Below are 18,446 nucleotides of genomic sequence, written 5' to 3'. Positions count from 1 at the left end.
CTGTTGAGTGCGTACCATGTGGCAAGCAATGGGAATGAAGAGATTAATGAGCCCTCAAAGAATTCATGATTTACGTAGCACATACTTCTAGCTAACTGTTCTAGCTACACCAGCCAGTTCTAGAGAGGTACCCATGGAGGTTTTGGATATGTGCTTAACTCCTTGAAGATTCTTCTGGAATGATGCCTAAAGTAATTGTCAAGAGAAGCTATGCTAATCTTCCTCTTCAGAATATTCCCATTTCTTTCTTAGTTATAGGTATGAGGAGTCTAAAATATGCTTTAACATAGTAAGCTTATTGCTATAACTGGAACCATGCAAAATCTTAATTTCCTATAATATAATTTCTTGCTCCTCCAAAGTCATTCAAATATTAAATTGGACTTATTCTATATGTTGCTTAGTGGAAAGGTATCACAAATAAAAAGTGGGCCACAATGAGTAGGTCAATTAAATAAATGTAGAAAATATATTCATTTATTAATTACAATATAATACTGTGCTAAATGCTTAGCTTGCATAATCTCATTTAATTCTTACCAAAACTCTTTGAGGTGATTATTGCATACACTCCCATTTACAGATGAAAAACTGAGGTTTAAGGAAAAGACGTGTATCCCCAAATTTCTTAATGACTAAATGGCAGCAGACCAGGACTGTCTTGACTCCAAAGAACATGTTCTAATACTGTACAGCTTCAGACTCCTTCATGAGAGCTGTGATGCTCAATAATATATGTCAGGATATGAATACTTAGACTCATGCCAGACCATGTCATAAGCCTTAGACCTTTTTCATTTGTGTTTATAGATAGTGACCTTTTAGTGCAGTGACAATTTCTTACCACACAGCAATCTGCATGCAAGGAATTGCTAATATCTGCTTTGCTCAGAAGGAAGCTTGTATGTAGCATTAATTACGGCACCATTAATCCATTCAGTTATTTATTGAAACTATTATTTGTTGAGTTTCTGCTACATGCTGGGAAGTTTCATGTGTTATCTCCATTAAACTCACTGTAAAAGACATGAGGATACCAATTTTCTATATCTGCAGTAATTTTCCCAGGATTACGTAGCTCCTAACTGGATGTAGTGTCTTGGATTCAGACTCAGCTGTTTGTCTCCAAAGTCTGTACGAAACTACCCTGCTAGTTTAGAGCTTATGTTTACCAGAAATTTATGTCCCACCAGCACGTAATTTTTAAACCAACTCTGTTGAGGTATAATTTAAATAAATGAAATGCACATGTTTTAAGTGTGATACATTTGGTAAGATTTGATTATGTATATACCCTTGTAGCTACCACCCCCACTCAAATTATACAACATTTCCATCACTCAGTAAATTGCTTTGTGCCCTTTTGCAGTCTCTCTTACTCCTTGCCCCAGGCTACCATTGATCTGATTGCCATCACTGTAGACTAGTTTTTCCAATTCTAGAAGTTCATATAAAAGGAATAGTACAGTATATACTCTTTTTTGCCTGATTTTTTCACTTAATGTAAAGTTTTGTGAGATTCATACATGTTGTTGCCTATTCAATAGTTCATTCTTTTTTATTAGCAAATAATATTCCATTATATCACAGATCACATTTGTTTTTCCATTTGTCTCCTGATGGGTATATGGTTGTTTCTAGTATGGGGTGATGTTGAATAAAGCTGCTATGAGCATTCGTATCCCTGTTTTATTGGCTCATCCACTATTGTCCAACAGAATTTCTTGAACTCTGCATTTGTCCTGAAGGATTCTCTGATTGTTCTTCATACAAGAACTCTAGGAATATAACATGGAATCCAGCTAATTTCTGAAACTCATGTATTTAATTATACATTTACACTAACTGCCGTGTGCACTGAGATAAATCCTTCTGATTAATGGCATTGCTTTTAAAGTCAGTGATCTTTTATTTCTCATGCAAGTCATAGTCACCACTGTCAGTCAGGCTTCTCAGTTCCAAGCAACTGAAACCAATCCTGGCTCCCTTAAAAAGTAGATGAATCTGGCCAGACATAGTGGCTCACGCCTGTAATCCCAGCATTTTGGGAGGTCAAGCCAGGCAGATCACGAGGTCAAGAGATTGAGACCAGCCTGACCAACATGGTGAAACTCTGTCTTTACTAAAAATACAAAAATTAGTTGGGTGTGGTAGTGCGCGCTTGTAGTCCCGGCTACTCGGGAGACTGAGGCAGGAGAATCGCTTGAACCTGGGAAGCATAGGTTGCAGTGAGCCAAGATCGCACCACTGCACTCCAGCCTGGGTGACAGAGTGAGACTCCATCTCAAAAAATAAAGAAAGAAAGAAAAGAAAAAGGAAAAAAAGAAAAAAAGAAAAGAAAAGAAAGTAGCTGAATCTATGAACAGGGGAGAGGATAGTTCATACATACAATCACAGGAACCTATAGAACGAGGTTTGCCAAACAGGCAGGAGCAAGAAAAACTAGGCAGCTGCCAGGTCCACAGCCAAGGTCATATAAAAAAATCAATCTGTTGCAGACACTGCTGTCACAGCTACTGACATTAGACTCACCGTTTCTGCTCCTGATCATAAGACCATATTAGTTATGCATGACTCACTTTCCAGTACCTATTCCATTTCTTTTTTGCCTTCAGATGGTTGTGTCTAAGAAATTTCCAGAAGTCCTCAACCTGGGTGGGATAAGAGTAGTAGAACAAGAGTAGTGGGCAGCCTAGAGGTGTGGACCAAAAGCACTTGCCTTCTAATTATGACATCAGGGCTTGCTTAAGCAGTTCCTCCTGATGACAGAGCACAGCAGGGCAGGGTATGCCTGACTTTAAGTGTAAAAAGATAAGATGTACCATTCATGGACAGCCTTGCCACATGGTCACCTGAATTCCGCGTGATATGAACATAATATTACAAGGTTTATAGATTTAATCTCTCCTAATACTCAGACACTATCCAGGTGCAACTTATTTGTGTAAAAGACATGGCTTTCTCCGGGTAATCATATTATATGTTCCAAGTCTCTTCTCTCTCCTTAAATTCTGGATGAGTATTTCACAACTTTGCCTCTCTTTAAACTCTCAAAACCTATCCCCACTCTCAGCTGATGATGCTTCTTTCTAATTTACTGAGTAAACAGAAGCAATAAGGACTTCCACAGACTCCCAGTTGATAGGATCTGCACTCAAATACTCTACTTTCCTGCCTATAGATTAATTATCTATGCTCCTATCTAAGGCAAATTAAATAATAATGCTATATAATGGAGTAAATGATTTTGGTTTATTAATAATAAAATAACACTCTGCTAAGTTCCATGCATGCATCATCTCATTTAATCCTCTCAGCATTTTCACGTGGGTGCTTTAATTAGCCCTGGTTTATAAATAGACTGTAACTTAGGGGAGTGAAGTAACTTGTCTAATGTTCTACAACTAGTATTTGGCAGCAGACCAAGTTTGCGTAACTTTGAAAGCTTCAGAAAATTTTTAATCCCAACTTTGTGATGTTTTCGGTGTATCATAGAACATAGCATTGTTGATCATCAGGTCTCTCATTCCAGGTTACCCGATAAGCCTTCAGCCTGCATCCCAGCTGGTGGATATTCTTACCCAGTGTGAAACCCAAACCTTTATACTTGATGAATCTAACCCTTGAGACCCTGAATGCATTTCACAAACAGAGATTTTTCTTGCTTTCTACCACAAGGCATGGAGTATCCAAAAGTACTCCAGCACATTCCTTGGATACCTCAATATTATTCTCTGCCCTCTTTGTGTAGCAGCAACTATTTGCCACAGCCTATGAACAAACTTGGATGTGGACCTTAGTCTCCTCTTCCAAGATATATCACACAAGGTTCAGCCACTGGGAAACTTTCTCTTCCCCACTGTCCTTCATGGCCAACTCTAGGTGACCTCCCCTATTTCATGTCACAGAATCTGCTTACAGTTGATACCAAACCTTTCCATCCTCTTTCTCTCATAACCTAAGTAAAGGCCCAATGGGCCTGACCCTCCATTACTTTTCTGACATCCACTTTCCTTCTTACTCTTTTGTCTTTCTGTACATAGGCCTCCATACTTTTCTTCATGCCATGCCAGCCTTTGCTCTTGCTGTTATTCTGTCTGAAATGTCCCTCATCCCAATATCCACATGAAAACTCCCTCCTCTTCTAGCGTTTGCTTGAATCTCACATTCTCCAGGAGGCCTAGCTTTCCCCTCCTCTCTCACCAGAACTCCTGATCTACTCTACTCGTTTTACTTTTTTGTAAAAGTAAAAGTGCTTTTCACTTTCTAATATACTATATAATTTACTTACCATTTAAATTTTATTGTCTTTCCCCCCACCAGAATGTTAACTCCTCGATGTCATTTCTTTTGTGCCCACAAGCACCTAGAAAAATCCTGGCCCATATTGGACTCTCATTAAACATTCAATGAACTGACCCTAATCTTAGTGACCTCCATCATGATATATGCTCCCTGAGATCTGCTATAGACTCCATACAACCCCCGACATGGCATCACAGGACAAGCACAATAACAAGGATAAAGTGGAATAGCTGCTTGTGCTGCAGCACAATACAGCAGCGAGACCTCTCTTCCTCTGGATCCCCCTCAAAGATAACAGCTGTTCAAGTCACCTGGCCAGTGAGTCCAAACAGCACACCATAATGTGGTACATACCGCCTCCAAAGTCTATGGAGGTCCACTCTAGTTTTGTTCCTCCTCTTTCTCAGCAGTGGCTCAGTCAAGCCTTCTTTTCTTTTTCTTTTTTTTCCCCAGTTAGGTTATTCCCATTTATTTTGTCTCCAGAGACTCCATGATTAATTAGCCAATATTTCTTTATGTGTCATTAAACTCTTAAAGGAAGACTCCTTTCTAAGGAAGCTGTAGGAATCTCCTGGAGATGATATTACAGTGGCATAATGTGAATAATTATCTCAAGAAAGAACCAAGATACCTTGACTTTCTTCTTCTTTAGAGTGTTTTTGCTGCCTTCAGAGAGAATACCTTTTTAGGTATTTTCTTTCAGACTTTATGGTGAAAATTATTAGTCTTAAAATCCTTTTCAAGATTTACCTTAAGATGCCTATTAAGTACAAAGAATATTTTTGGTGCCCAGACCTGATATCCAGGTGTTCCATGGAATATCTTGATCCCTAGATCTTTGCTACATACCTATAGCATTTCTGTCTTTATAGCAATGTAAACTAAGCACTATAATCACTTTTACTGCAAAATCGTAGGCTACATAGAGTCTCTTGAACTGCCTTAACACAGTTTCTGCATTTTTTTACTTTTAGGATTTCCTCTCTGAAACCTGAATATGTAAGCAATCACCAGCTGTATATATTAAAGCCATTGTTTTTTCTACTTGATGGAGACCACATGTATGGCTGGATGACCCTGTGTTAAACTGCATTTGGACCATTGCTCTTGACCATATATTTATTTTCACTTAGAATTTTAGATTGTTTGTGGATTTTGGCTCCAGTATAGATTTAGTGCTCTACTTTTTCATTCATGCAGTTTTTCATCACATTGCCCCGAATGATTTTTTGGAAGTGGAAATATGATTACCTGATTATCTCATTCATAACTACATAAAATCTTTCTATGTTCTCCCATCACTTTCAGGAGAAGAGTTTGAATTAATTAGCATGACCAAACGCTTCTTTATATTCTAGTACTGTTTATCTTTCCAAACTTTTCTGCCAGCCATACAGATGCCTACAGTAAAAAATAATATTTTTGTATCAAAAGATGAGACATCAGGCCAAACATACCTGTGGCAAGAGACACACTATGATCTTGGGCATGTGATGATGAAAGCTATGCAACATCCCATTTTTCTCAAGTGAAAAACTATCTTTGAATCTTGGTTCTTGAAATGTCTACTAGCTCCAAAAGTGGAACAAGCATTTTCTACAGGAAACTGTACATCTGGGATTAGTACTATTTAGACTTTAAATGAAGAAAAGCCTCTGTTTAAGCAAAAGGAAAGATCAAAAGTATTCTCAGATCTTTTATTCATTCATTACTTTCCCTTCTGGCTTTTTTTTTCCCTGTAACTTTGAGAGATTTTTGAAGAGGAAGAAGGCAGTAAGGTCAGAATAAGGCACACACAAGGGAGTTGGAGGTGAATTCTTGTTTTCTCAGCACTTGCTCTTGGTTAGGTATTGGGCTGAGGGATTGCACATATATTATTGCATCAATTCTATGATACACATTGCTTTTATATTTTAATATCTCAGAAGTATGTGTTGAAATCAATTGTATTTTAGATTTGATGAAATATGCCTTGCTTGATCTGAACACCAACTTTATTAACAGATTTATTTATTTTTATTTTTTAACATTAACTTTATTTTACAGATTAAGAATCTGTAGATCAGAGAGATTATTTGCCCTGTGTCACAAGTGGTAGAACCAGAATTCAAGCAGAGGTCTGAATTACTCCAAAACCCATTAACAAATTGTAGACATTACTTTAGACTTGGGATAAATACCTAATGTTTATTATGACAAATTCAGGATCCAAAATAATCTTGACTGGCAACAGCAGCCTGAGACAAACTAAATAAAACTGAAAGTGATCCCCTCTCATATCATGACCTTGTTGGGAGAAGTAAATAGCAATGAGAGAGTCAGGAATTAGACAGAAGTAGAACAGGTACTGGAGTGTGGTAGGGGTTAAAAAGTGAAGAGCAGTGGGTAAAGATGAGAGAAAAAAGTCTAGACTCTAGAAATAGGCAGTAGAAACTTGCTATGACAGGTGAGGGAAAGTTTAGTACGAGGTAATGGGGTGTTTTGACAGGCAGACAGAGCCCAGGAGGTGCAAAGCTCAGCACAGGAAGTACAAAAAGATGCAACAGAATGCCTCAGAAATCTCTTTCAACAGCTAGCAGGTCATAGGCAACAAGCCAATGGGAAGGTTTTAGCATTAGCCAATGCTAGCAAATATTTTCACTGTAGAAGCATATAGTTTTGAAAGTCAGTGAAGAACATCATTTTTTCTAAGATGGTTCATAGGTCAAAATCCTAGGCCTGGGAGATACTAGAAGGTGATAAGAGAACCAGCAGTAACATAATGCCAAGATGTTAGATGTTAGATGTTGATGTTAGAACTCCTAGTTTGTAGCTATGCTATACTAGAAAAGGAAGAAGAGTGCTTCAGTAGCTCCTATGACTCCACAAGAGGGTAAACATACAATATTACAGAGGAGGGAGGAGTTGTAAGCTGGCCATGTTACTGCTGGTCAAGTAACATAATATTCTACCCTCAGCTGTACAAGGGCTTAGATTCCTTTGGGGATGGAAGAGCAATATGATGGCTTCTTTCTGCAGGAGGCTTCAGAGACAGGGGATTGAGTCAAAGCTGAACATGCCCCCAGGTAAAGCAATGCCCCATCCACATGGAGGCCATGAACCAGAGAGAGGCCAGGGAGAACTATTCTGGACCAGTGAGTGAACAGTTACCTAAGTATATCTCTGCCTCCCCTATTCTTTCTGGAGTTAGGCCTTGAAAGGAGAGCTAAAGAGATGATACATCCCCAGACTCTGTCCCCATCTCACAAGGGGCTACACTGGGAGGATGAGTAAAAGAGCAAAGGCCAAATGTTGAGCCAGTGGTGAGGGGAAGCATGACATTTGGTATGAGATTGGAGTTTTAAAGTGGCATGGAATGTAGTTCCAAAACTGAAAGTGCTCGCAAAGTCATGGGATTTGCCTGGGATGTTATTCAAATGTAACAGCAAAGGGAAACTCAAAAATCATGTGAGGTTTGATTTTATGTGTCAATTGACTGGACCACTGGGTGCCCAGATATTTGGTTAAACATTATTTTGGGTGTGTCGGTGAGGGTATTTCTGATTGAAATACCCTCTATTTTATTTTTTAAAATAAATAACGTAATTATGTATATAATATAATATAAATAATTTTTATTTATTTTAAAATATCCTATCTATTTCAATTGATAGGTTAAGTAAAGCAGTTTGCCCTCCTCAATGTGCATGGGCCTCATTTCCTGTTGGTTCTGTTTCTCTGTAGAACTCCTGATGAATACAGTATATTTGAAGAAAGCAATTCAAAAAATAAAAAGTCGTTCTTACTTTATCCCCAACAGAGTTGAGATTTTGCAATAAACTGGTTACAGTTTTGTTATAAAGAGGTATTAGAGTACTCAGTTGTGAATGTTCAACTACACCTCTGAATTTCCTGCTTCACTTTTGTGGACTCATTTTCAGTAGACCTAGCCAAACAGTCTTTAAATTAACATATTATGTGTTACTTTTGACAAAAGCACATCATATTATTAGACAAAGCAATGCAATTTGGCCATGAGACTGCTCTCTTAAGACACCTCTGAAAGTGTCTCAAAGCATAGTCAGCTATTAGCTAGGAACAGAATTTCACATATTTACTTCCAAACTAGCCAGTGCATGGTGTGCAAGAGAATAATGGAAAAGAGATGCAGAAACAACTTGTTTCAGGCACAGGGAAGGGGAGGCTGGTTGGAGAAGAAAGCAGTCTTAATAGCACAGTCACTAATTTGCCAAATTCTTTTCTGGACTTGACTGTAACTCTCTGGGTAGTGTGTTATCAATTTCAGCCTCATTACCTATGCACAGCAAGGGAAACTGAGGACAAATCATGTCCCTAGACTTCAGCCTGTTATAAATTCCCTTGCATTTGAGATCAAATAAAGCCTCGAACTTAAATTACTCTCTTCTTACATCATCATGTCTGCTTCATTTGCTCCAAGTTTATTCTCCCAGCATAAAAAATAAGGAAAGTCATTAAGTACAAGAAGGGAAATGTAGTGGTTTGTAGTGGTGTCAGCTTCCCCTCTCCAGATCCTCTCCTAAGTGTGTCATTAGCCTCAGATGAAGGCCATCTGAGGCTATTATACTTAGTCATTGTATGTTTACCCCAGCATTGTAGCTGTCATTGGCTAGGCAAGAAAAAAAGTACATCTGGCTGGGATTGTAAATGACACTTGATAAAGGTATTCACAGAAGTGTAGGCAAGGATATTGAGATGCCCAATGACTAGCAACAGTGGGAAGTGGTCACTACTGCTAGGCCTGAAGAAGCAGGAGGAAGAAATGATTAATGTGGCATAAAATGCAGCAGCCACAAGAGCTGCAGTGTCAAGCAGGAAGGAGCAAGAAGAGAGGTGCACTGCCATCTTTCTCCTTCTGCCTGTCTGTCTCTTTTTGATGTCTCCTGTTGGCTGAACTCGACCAAAAGTCAAAGGGCAAAGGAACCCGTGGTCAGTCCCTTAGGTCACAAAGATGGAAAATGGATTGGAGGGTGGGGATAGGGAGAGGCAAATGGAGAATAATTAGCTCAGTTGTTTTGCATATTTGTATGATTTGTTTAATTATTTTTATTAGTTTTGTATTTAGTAAAAGAAAATTTATTTATCCATCAAGGCCTAGGTTCTGTTGCGCAATTATTATTTATTATCTACTGACATTCCTGGTACTGCAACTGTACCTGGGATCTTTCAAACAATATTTCAATATATTATGCTTTAAGTTTAGGGAGAAGAGACACGCACATACAAAAAGTGGGGCTGGAAAAGTAGCTTGAGACCAGATCATTGAGAAATTTTACTGGCTGGTGAGAATTTTGATAGGCAGTAAGAAGACATTGAAGGATGTTGAGGAAGGGAGTGTTTTACTTAGAAATGTGTTATAGAAAGATTAAGCTGACAACATTATAGCAGATGATTTGATGGAGGAGAAATTGAAGGCAGGGAAAACTGGGGAATCAGCATTAGCCTGGTAATTGATTATCCTTCCAACACCCCTGTAAAGCTGTTGGGTGCAAATTGTTAGTGGTTTACTATCTAGTGCATGGGAACTGCAGGAAGATTCAATGCACTCCAAAATAGTAGCTTCTAACTACCAAATTAAGGACAAGGAGGATGCTAGGTTACTCCTAAGTGATGTCGGCCGATATCTCAAATGCAGTGACAGAGAGGGCCTCATGTCATGAAGTCCAAGGACAGTGTCATTAGGGCAGGAATTTACTGGCCTCCATGAGTGGGAAATGAAAGTGGTCCCAGGTGTTCATTGTGAAAAAAACCCCAAAGTTACACAATCTCTTTCTAAACTGTTTGGAAAGTACAAAGAAGGGAGGTAGGGAGATGACTCTAGCCATGCTTTGGGCTCAGTGATTACTGCTGTTTCTGCTGACAGCTCGTGTCTCATGGAGATGAGCCATATCCTTAATGATCTCATTCCGTTCTGTTTTCCAAAAACTTTTACTCCTCCTAGATAATCAATCATTTTCAATATCAGTGCTCACCAGCCACCCCCAGCCCAGAAGATGTTAATCTTCCCATGACCCCTCTGGGACCTCCTTCCCACCCTTCAGAAATGCTGTGATCTTGGAAGAAATCTGCTGTTAGATCCTTGTACATATGTTATTCTACCACTAGACTACAGTTCCTGAGAGCAGAGATGATATTTATTCATTTTAGCACTCTTAACACTTATTACAAGGCCTAGCATTCGATAGAGTTAAATACATTTTGGTTGGATGGTTGCATCCAGCTACAGATGGATAGCTGTAGCTATCTTTAAAAAAGCTGTTTTATTGGGTTTTAATTGTGGGACTTAATTATGTTTTGTTTATAGAAAAAAATCATGTTCTCATCGCATTTACTAATCTGCATTATTTCTGCCAACAGTATTTGATAGCATCAGTGTTCCTGTCTTCTCAGTTTGAATAAATAAAGTCAAGTTACCTCTCACTTAGGGTATATAAATATGTAGGGGTCCCATTCTCACATGGTTCTACTGTAGTGGAGAGCTTAGCCATGTATGGCGTCTCAAATACAGGCTCAATAAAGATAAGTAACTCAAAATTTTTCTAATATGATTTCTCCTGGAACATGGTGCAGTGGCGAGGGCAACATGATGGCAGGGGTTAGTGGCAGTACAGGTAGACATGTAATGCATGATAATGTGAAGGTGGCATGTTTCTCATTCAGCTCTGTTGTCTGCTACTAAGAATTCATTGCTTTTACTTTGTGCCAAAGAAGTTTCACAGAGGTTGAAACTTATTAGTAAATCATCACAGAGAGCAACTTTATAGTTGATACAAATCACCTTGCACATTACAGCATTTTCTTGCATTGTGGTTTCAGTTGTGAAGATGTGCTATCTGTTTCCATTCTGCCTGTGGTGTTAGAGAACAAGTCATGGGAAAAGTTGAAATCCAAAGAAATGTGCAAAGCACAACATTATCCCTTCCTGTTGTTCCTGGTCTCTACCTTTGGATTCTGCACCATGTTTTTATGCTGAAAGGTGTTTTAATGATGGCTGGGTTGGGCAATGACATGTGAAGAGGTGTCACTTCACCTGGCCAACACAGAGTTCAAATTATCCAAATAAAACTACTAATTGGGATCTTCAGATCAAACACTGTCAAGAAGACTATTATTGAGGAAGGATTCTGCATGACCTTTCAGAGAAACAAGATCAAAGAGTAGGGATGAAGATGAGCCACATTGTTAACAATAAAATTAGAGAGCAGGAACTCAGCAGGACTTGTAGTTACCACATCTGTAAGGGAGTTAGAAATGAAGCAGCAGAGACAACATACTGTGTACAATTCTGGAAACATTTATCATTTCTCCAGTTTATAATTTTTATGATTTCTTGACAGTTTTTCTATAGTGATTAGTATGACAATGTATAAAACTAGAAGGGCCTGCCAATTTACCCTCCAAGGCAACAAGGAATTAAGGGCAAGAGGAAAATTTCCAAGAGCTGGAAAAAGCTACTTAATTACAGGACAAACTAAGTAAAAGGAAAGAAGAGGGAAGTATCTGGAGGCTTGGAGGTGATCTGGGGCTGAGCAGCCAAAAAATTCACAAGATTGGATGTTTCACTTGCTATTGGGAAGAAGAGAGGAGTAGCTGATAAGAAGAATGCTCTTTGATCCCCTCTACTTCAAAGCATTATGGATCTAGATTAATATTCAGTACTTCTTTATTCAGGTACTTTTCTTTAAGCTTCACCTCCCTTCCATTAGAGCGAGAAAACATTTTGTAGTTTCTAAATTGTCTCTTCATAAGTTCCAAGGGATAAAGTGGGAGACATTCAGGAGCCTGGTACATTAGCATCCTCTTAATGCAGTATGAAGTTGAGGGGCTTTTAATGTGGATATCAAAACTGATTATTGAAATTGCAAAGAAGCCTTGTATGCTGCCTGCAAGCTGAGATGGATGATGACAGTGGAGCCTTTTGCATTATAAATTAGAATGGCTGCTCCCTTTTTAAGTCATTGCTCTTTTAGGTTGCTAATTTATCTTTTTATCTGTGATTTATCCTTCCTTGCTCACATTCTTAAACGTTTTTCCCTCTGCTGCTATGTTTTAATAGCGTAGACTTGGATTTACTGTGACTGATTTGGCAAATTTCAAGCTTTAGAAAGGTGCCTTAAAACTGTTGCTGAGAGCTTTCTGGAGATGGGTAATAACATTGATTGGAATTGATAGTCTCTTGAACAAGAGAAGTTGAAAATGTTGCCAGGGCTCCAAGGAATGACATAAAGTTGATATCTTCATTTATTTGTCCAATCAAGACTTGGCTATTTCTGTCTAAAGTAGTAAACAGACATATTATTTTTACTGCTATTAAAAGTAGCAGTAGCAATAACAATATTTATATAACATATATTAATATTTCAGTTAGGATTTTTTATTTCATACCACATAAATTATCTTTGATAAACTTAAACAAAGGAGAATTTATTGAAAAGATTTTGGGAGCACCTACAATCATTGCAAACCTGGAGAGCCAGCCCTAGAAATAGGCAAGAACCAAGGCAGCCCTAGAGAGAAAAAGCAGGACCCTTCAGAGAGGCTTCCTAACCAAAACCATTGGAAAGTGGCCACCCTACTAGGATAAAGAGAAATTCCAGCCATTTTTAGCCTCTTTGCCCTTTAGTTGGGATTTAAATTCCACAGATAGGGCATCTTGTTTGACCTACCTCGGATCACATGCAAGCCCCTTGTTTAGGTTGTGTAGACCCCCTGATTATTTATTATGTCAGCAGACTTTATGTAATAGGAAAGACAATTGCTTAAGGGCATAGAGAGATATTGTTAAAAATGGGAATTGAATGCCCAGCAACCAAAAAAATAAATCCATGGTACTTTACTTTTTATAAAAAATGTAAAACATATTCAACTTAACCTTTGCAGCAACACTCTGAAATATACAGGCAGTATTAAAACTGTGTTATAGATTAGGTAATTTAGGATTAAACATATCAGGTAAATTCTCCCAAATCACATAGTAATTCAGTGACAGAATAATATTCAAAACCAAGTGTCCTCATTATATATTTTATGTTTTTCTTTGCTTTCTTTCCTATTCTTTGGGGCTTTGATACACAAACAGATAAGATCATTGAGGAACTTCAGTTCCAAAATATTTTCTCCTTTTATCCCTCTGGCCCTTCCACCCTCTGTCATCATTCCTTGTATCTTTCTTTGTTCCCTTTGGCTAATATTATTGAAAGCTTATTGAATCCTCTTCCCTTAATTAATTTGAAAAGATGAACTTCAGGTACTGAGTGTATTGACACTTTTTTTTTTTTATCTCCATGTCTGTATTAATTAGGATGAGTTTTGGCTGAATATGCTGGAAATCCTAAAATAACAGTTGTTTAAACAGAAAAAGGTCTATTATCCCACATAAAAGCCAAGGAAAGCCAGGTCTGGTGTGGCTGGGTCATCAGTAACCCAGCCTCCTCTGCCTTTTTGTTCTACCATATTAGCTCTGGCTTCCAATTTCCAAGCCTTTTCAGAAGTTAACATGACGGCTGGAGGGCCAGCCATCTGGCCAGATGTTACAGATTGGAGTAAGGAGTAAAAGTAGAAAGGCAAATGAGGGTTTTCTCTCACTGTACGTGGTCTTCCTAAAACATCTTAGAGGTTCTTCCCAACAACTTCTGCTTATATTTCATTGGCCAGGACTTAATCACATGGCTACACTAGTTCAAGGGTAAATGTAATACCTCTTTTTGAACTAAGGTTTCTTGCCTTTAATAACAATATTTAATTCTTGGTATTGTTGTGAGGATTAAATGAGGTAATGTGTGTGCATTTTCTAACAAAAGGGTTTGGTAAATAATAAGCACCTAGTAAAAGTTGATTCCTTTCTACTATCTTCCTGAGGCCTAGCGTTCAGAGCACCCATGCAGCTTCCAGTTGTTCATTTCCCATTGCTTTTTGTAGAATCTTATGGTCTAAAGGAGAAGATAAAAATTTTAAACTCAGGACTTCATCCAAATGTTAACAATTATGCTGACTAGCTGTATCATCTTGAGCAAATTATTCAACCTCTCTGATCATTCGTTTCCTCATTGTTCAATGTGAATAATATTATAAAACCTATCTTGTGAATTGTTGTAAGAATGATATGATATATGTAAAAATATGCTCCCAGCTTAGTTCCTGACATAAGAATAGACGCTCAAGAAATGTGAGTTGTTCCTCTAGCCCTCTCTCCATCACAAAGATTTGCAATCACTTATTAGTAAAAGCATTTCTCCTTGGGAAAAGAAAAATTGGCATCTTAATGGCTTTTCATTATTTTTTATAAAGAAGAATAAAGTAAATGAATAATAAAAGATAATTTAAATCGTTTTGTTTTTCTGCTTGTGAACTCAGAATACTTCAAATATGATAGTTCCTCATTATTGTTTTTTAAGGAAACGTTAACTCGAGCCTATATCCATTGAGTGTTCACGCAATGTGTGCCAGGTGTGTTCCAGAACATAGAAATTCAGCAATAAGCAAAAACCGACAAGGTTTCTTTCTTTCCTGAAACACGTTTTAGAGGCACAAATAAATGAATACATAAATAATATAGTTTCAGGTAGTGATGCATGTGGTGAAGAAAAATGCACAGGAAAACGAGATAGAGAAGGATGGCTAGTGTCATGTCAGATAAGATTCTCAGACAGAACACCCTCAAGGAGGTGATGTCTGAACTCCCTGCCCACCACAACAAACAGCCTACAGGACCTTAAGGAAAAGGCTGTATTTAGGTTGATTACTCAGTTTCCCCAAGAGGCCATCAGAACTAGCTCCAACTTGCTTCATATTCAATTTTCCCTCAGTTATCCTCAGTAGTCCAAGCCTCCCATAATCATTTTAGTATTTTGCTCCATAAGGCTTGACACATTTCCTAAGATAAATGAATCTTCCCTAACCTTTCCACAGTGCTGCTGAAATTCTGAGTCTGGAAATCATGGAGATTTCCTCCATCCCTAGACTCCTAGCTGATTGTTCCCTTCCCTTGCTCCAACTGACACCTGGCTCTCCCTTGGCCTCTGAGCTACACTTGCAGTGTTCTTTTTTCATTCCCCCCCAACCCCACATTCAATGCACTGCAGTGCATAGAGAAAGAGGAGGGCCCTCCACTTAGAGATCATTTTATTCCCTACCTTTCTCAAAAACCTTGCTTTTTTGAAGTGCATGCCATCAGACTATACACCTGCTACCTTTCTTTGATGTAGTCAGCCACAGATTTCTGGATCACACCCTCGAATTCACTGAATATTGCAGCATCTGACTCACTCTTTGTCTCCATGACAAATGGTGGCATCATTTGTGATAACTTCTACATGCATGTAGATGATGCATTCAATACCCTGGTCTTATAGTTATTTGCTATCATTTTGAATAACCTTTTCTTCCACATCAACTAAGCCATCTCCTCTCCCATGTTTACCTTACACCTTTTAGCTTACCAGTAACTCAACTGTCTCCAAAATCTTGATGTCAAGCATTTCCACTTGATGCCTGACTCTTACTTCCCATCTTTCCAGCGCATCTCTTTCCGCTGCTTAGATTTCTACTCCATTACGACTTCCAGCTCATAGACTCTGCCACTTCTCGCTGCTCCCCATTCCCCTCAACCCCTCTCACACACATTCTCCACTTCTTTCTTTGCCAAGCTTAAATGGAAGTATTTGTCATTAAAATTACTCCTTCCTAAACACACTTAGGTGCCCACCAAAATTCTGGGCAAAATTTCGGAGCTGGTCAGATCAATTCTTGCCTACCCAGAATTGGCACAAGTGCAGCAAAAAATGGCTGGAGAAAAATAGTCAAGCAGCAGGGCACAGTGGCTCACACGTGTAATCCCAGAACTTTGGGAGGCCGAGGCAGGTGGATCATCTGAGGTCAGGAGTTCAAGACCAGCCTGGGCAACATAGTGAAACCCCGTCTCTACTAAAACTAAAAAAATTACGTGGGCACTGTGGCGTGTGCCTGTAATCCCAGCTACTCAGGAGGCTGAGGCAGGAGAATTACTTGAGCTTGGGAGGCAGAGGTTGCAGTGAGCCGAGATTGTGCCATTGCACTCCATCCTGGCAGCAGATCAAGACTCTGCCTCAAAAATAATAACAATAATAATAGTCAAGCAAACAACTCGAGCTCATTCTAAACTAATGACCACAAATCTCGGATGAGCTGTCAATGTTACTCTGCAGTTTTATTGCAAATTCTGGTCAAGTCACTCTCTTAGTCTCCAGAACAACTATTTTATGTCATCTCATCTCTACTTAAACCTCCAAAACTATGCCCGTCTGTCTCATTCTTACTGAGAAAATAGAAGAAATCACAAGAGAGCTAATTTATTTGTCACCGAATCTACCAATGTGTTCTGCCTTTTCTTTGGACACAATTCATGAACCACGTCCAGCATTTCCACTGTACTCTGGACACCACTTCACCTTGGCTCCTCGAGGACTTTGCACCTGCATCTGTCTCCTCCCTCACCTTGATCATCAATTTCTCTCTCTCTCTCAAACACAAAAACATGACATTAAAGAAGCCTACATGGGCTCTGCAACCTCCTCCAGTTACTGTGTCATGTCTGGCCTCTGCTTCACAGTCAAGCTCTTTTAAAAGTTGTTTTTATTTTCTCACCCTCCGTTCTCACCTCAACTCACTTCAGCCAGGCTTGGGTCTGCTACACCCAAATGGAAACTACATTCTCAATATTCTCACTTTTGCCAAAACTCATGGCACAATATCAATCCTCATTTTACTCTTCTCAGTCGATAATATTTCTAAGAATTCCTGCGTTTTTGAAGTGAACTCAGATATTTTTCCACATATTTTATAATGGGAGTCTTTGAGAGATATGAGCTCCTTGACCTTCATTAAGTAGATTTGAATGGAATTCAATGAAGGTCTGTTTCTCCCTAGGCACAGGTATACCAACTCCCATGGCATTTCTCCTGATGGGCTCTAGAGCAAGACGTCTTATGCACAGTTCCAGCCAGAATTCAACTAGATTTGGGCTCTAGAAATTCTTTTTTTTATTTTTATTTTTATTTATTTATTTATTTTTATTATACTTTAAGTTTTAGGGTACATGTGCACATTGTGCAGGTTAGTTACATATGTATACATGTGCCATGCTGGTGCGCTGCACCCACTAACTCGTCATCTAGCATTAGGTATATCTCCCAATGCTATCCCTTCCCCCTCCCCCCTCCCCACCACAGTCCCCAGAGTATGGTATTCCCCTTCCTGTGTCCATGTAAATGGACTAAATTCTCCAATTAAAAGACACAGACTGGCAAGTTGGATAAAGAGTCAAGACCCATCAGTGTGCTGTATTCAGGAAACCCATCTCACGTGCAGAGACACACATAGTCTCAAAATAAAAGGATGGAGGAAGATCTACCAAGCAAATGGAAAACAAAAAAAGGCAGGGGTTGCAATCCTAGTCTCTGATAAAACAGACTTTAAACCAACAAAGATCAAAAGAGACAAAGAAGGCCATTACATAATGGTAAAGGGATCAATTCAACAAGAGGAGCTAACTATCCTAAATAGAAATTCTAAACTGAATACTTGGGCCCAGTAACCAGGGCAGGGATATTTGATGTTTAATCCAGCTGTGAAATCTTTTTAAAATCACCCTGTGTTTAACTTTGTAAATTATACTGTTCTTTGAGTCTCCTGTTTTATTTTGTTTTCCTGGTTATTGGCATTTCCAATTTCTTATTTTTGTTTATTTGCTTAATGGATTAGTAACTCATCAATAAATTCCCCCTTGGGGGAAGTAACACATTCATTGTATGTGTCATGTTTGTCTTAAAGAAAGCCTAGCTCATTGGATTATATCTTCTGTTGGTGCAAACACTACAGACCTAGGGCAAACACTTGCTTATGTGCATACTGAAATTCATTGTCATTCTGCTTCTGTATCTTCAGGTCCTAAGCCTTGTGGAATTGGTGTGAGGGTCAGAAAGTGAAGTTGTGCAGTGCAGGAATTAGAAATTCCAACAGACCTTTTGATTTGTCTAGCAAAATGCTTTTAATTTTTTTAACTTAATTTTTTAAAGCTGAGCATGCATTCAGTTCACCAAGACCCCAACAATCACTTTTTATTATCATTTTATCTCTTGTCTGACCAG

The 18,446-nt window shown here is 38.7% G+C and overlaps 1 protein-coding gene across 3 annotated transcripts in view; it reads left to right on the top strand.

The window, feature by feature from the left end:
* The window catches only part of PDE4B (phosphodiesterase 4B), a 582,717-nt gene that overhangs the window by 416,243 nt on the left and 148,028 nt on the right, over positions 1-18,446 (top strand). The gene's annotated exons all lie outside the window — the stretch shown is intronic.

Source organism: Pan paniscus, chromosome 1 (genome assembly GCF_029289425.2).
Source record: "Pan paniscus chromosome 1, NHGRI_mPanPan1-v2.0_pri, whole genome shotgun sequence".
NCBI classification, from domain to species: Eukaryota; Metazoa; Chordata; class Mammalia; order Primates; family Hominidae; genus Pan; species Pan paniscus.
Note: the sequence above shows the minus strand (reverse complement) of the source record. Positions and strands in the feature narration are given on the sequence as shown.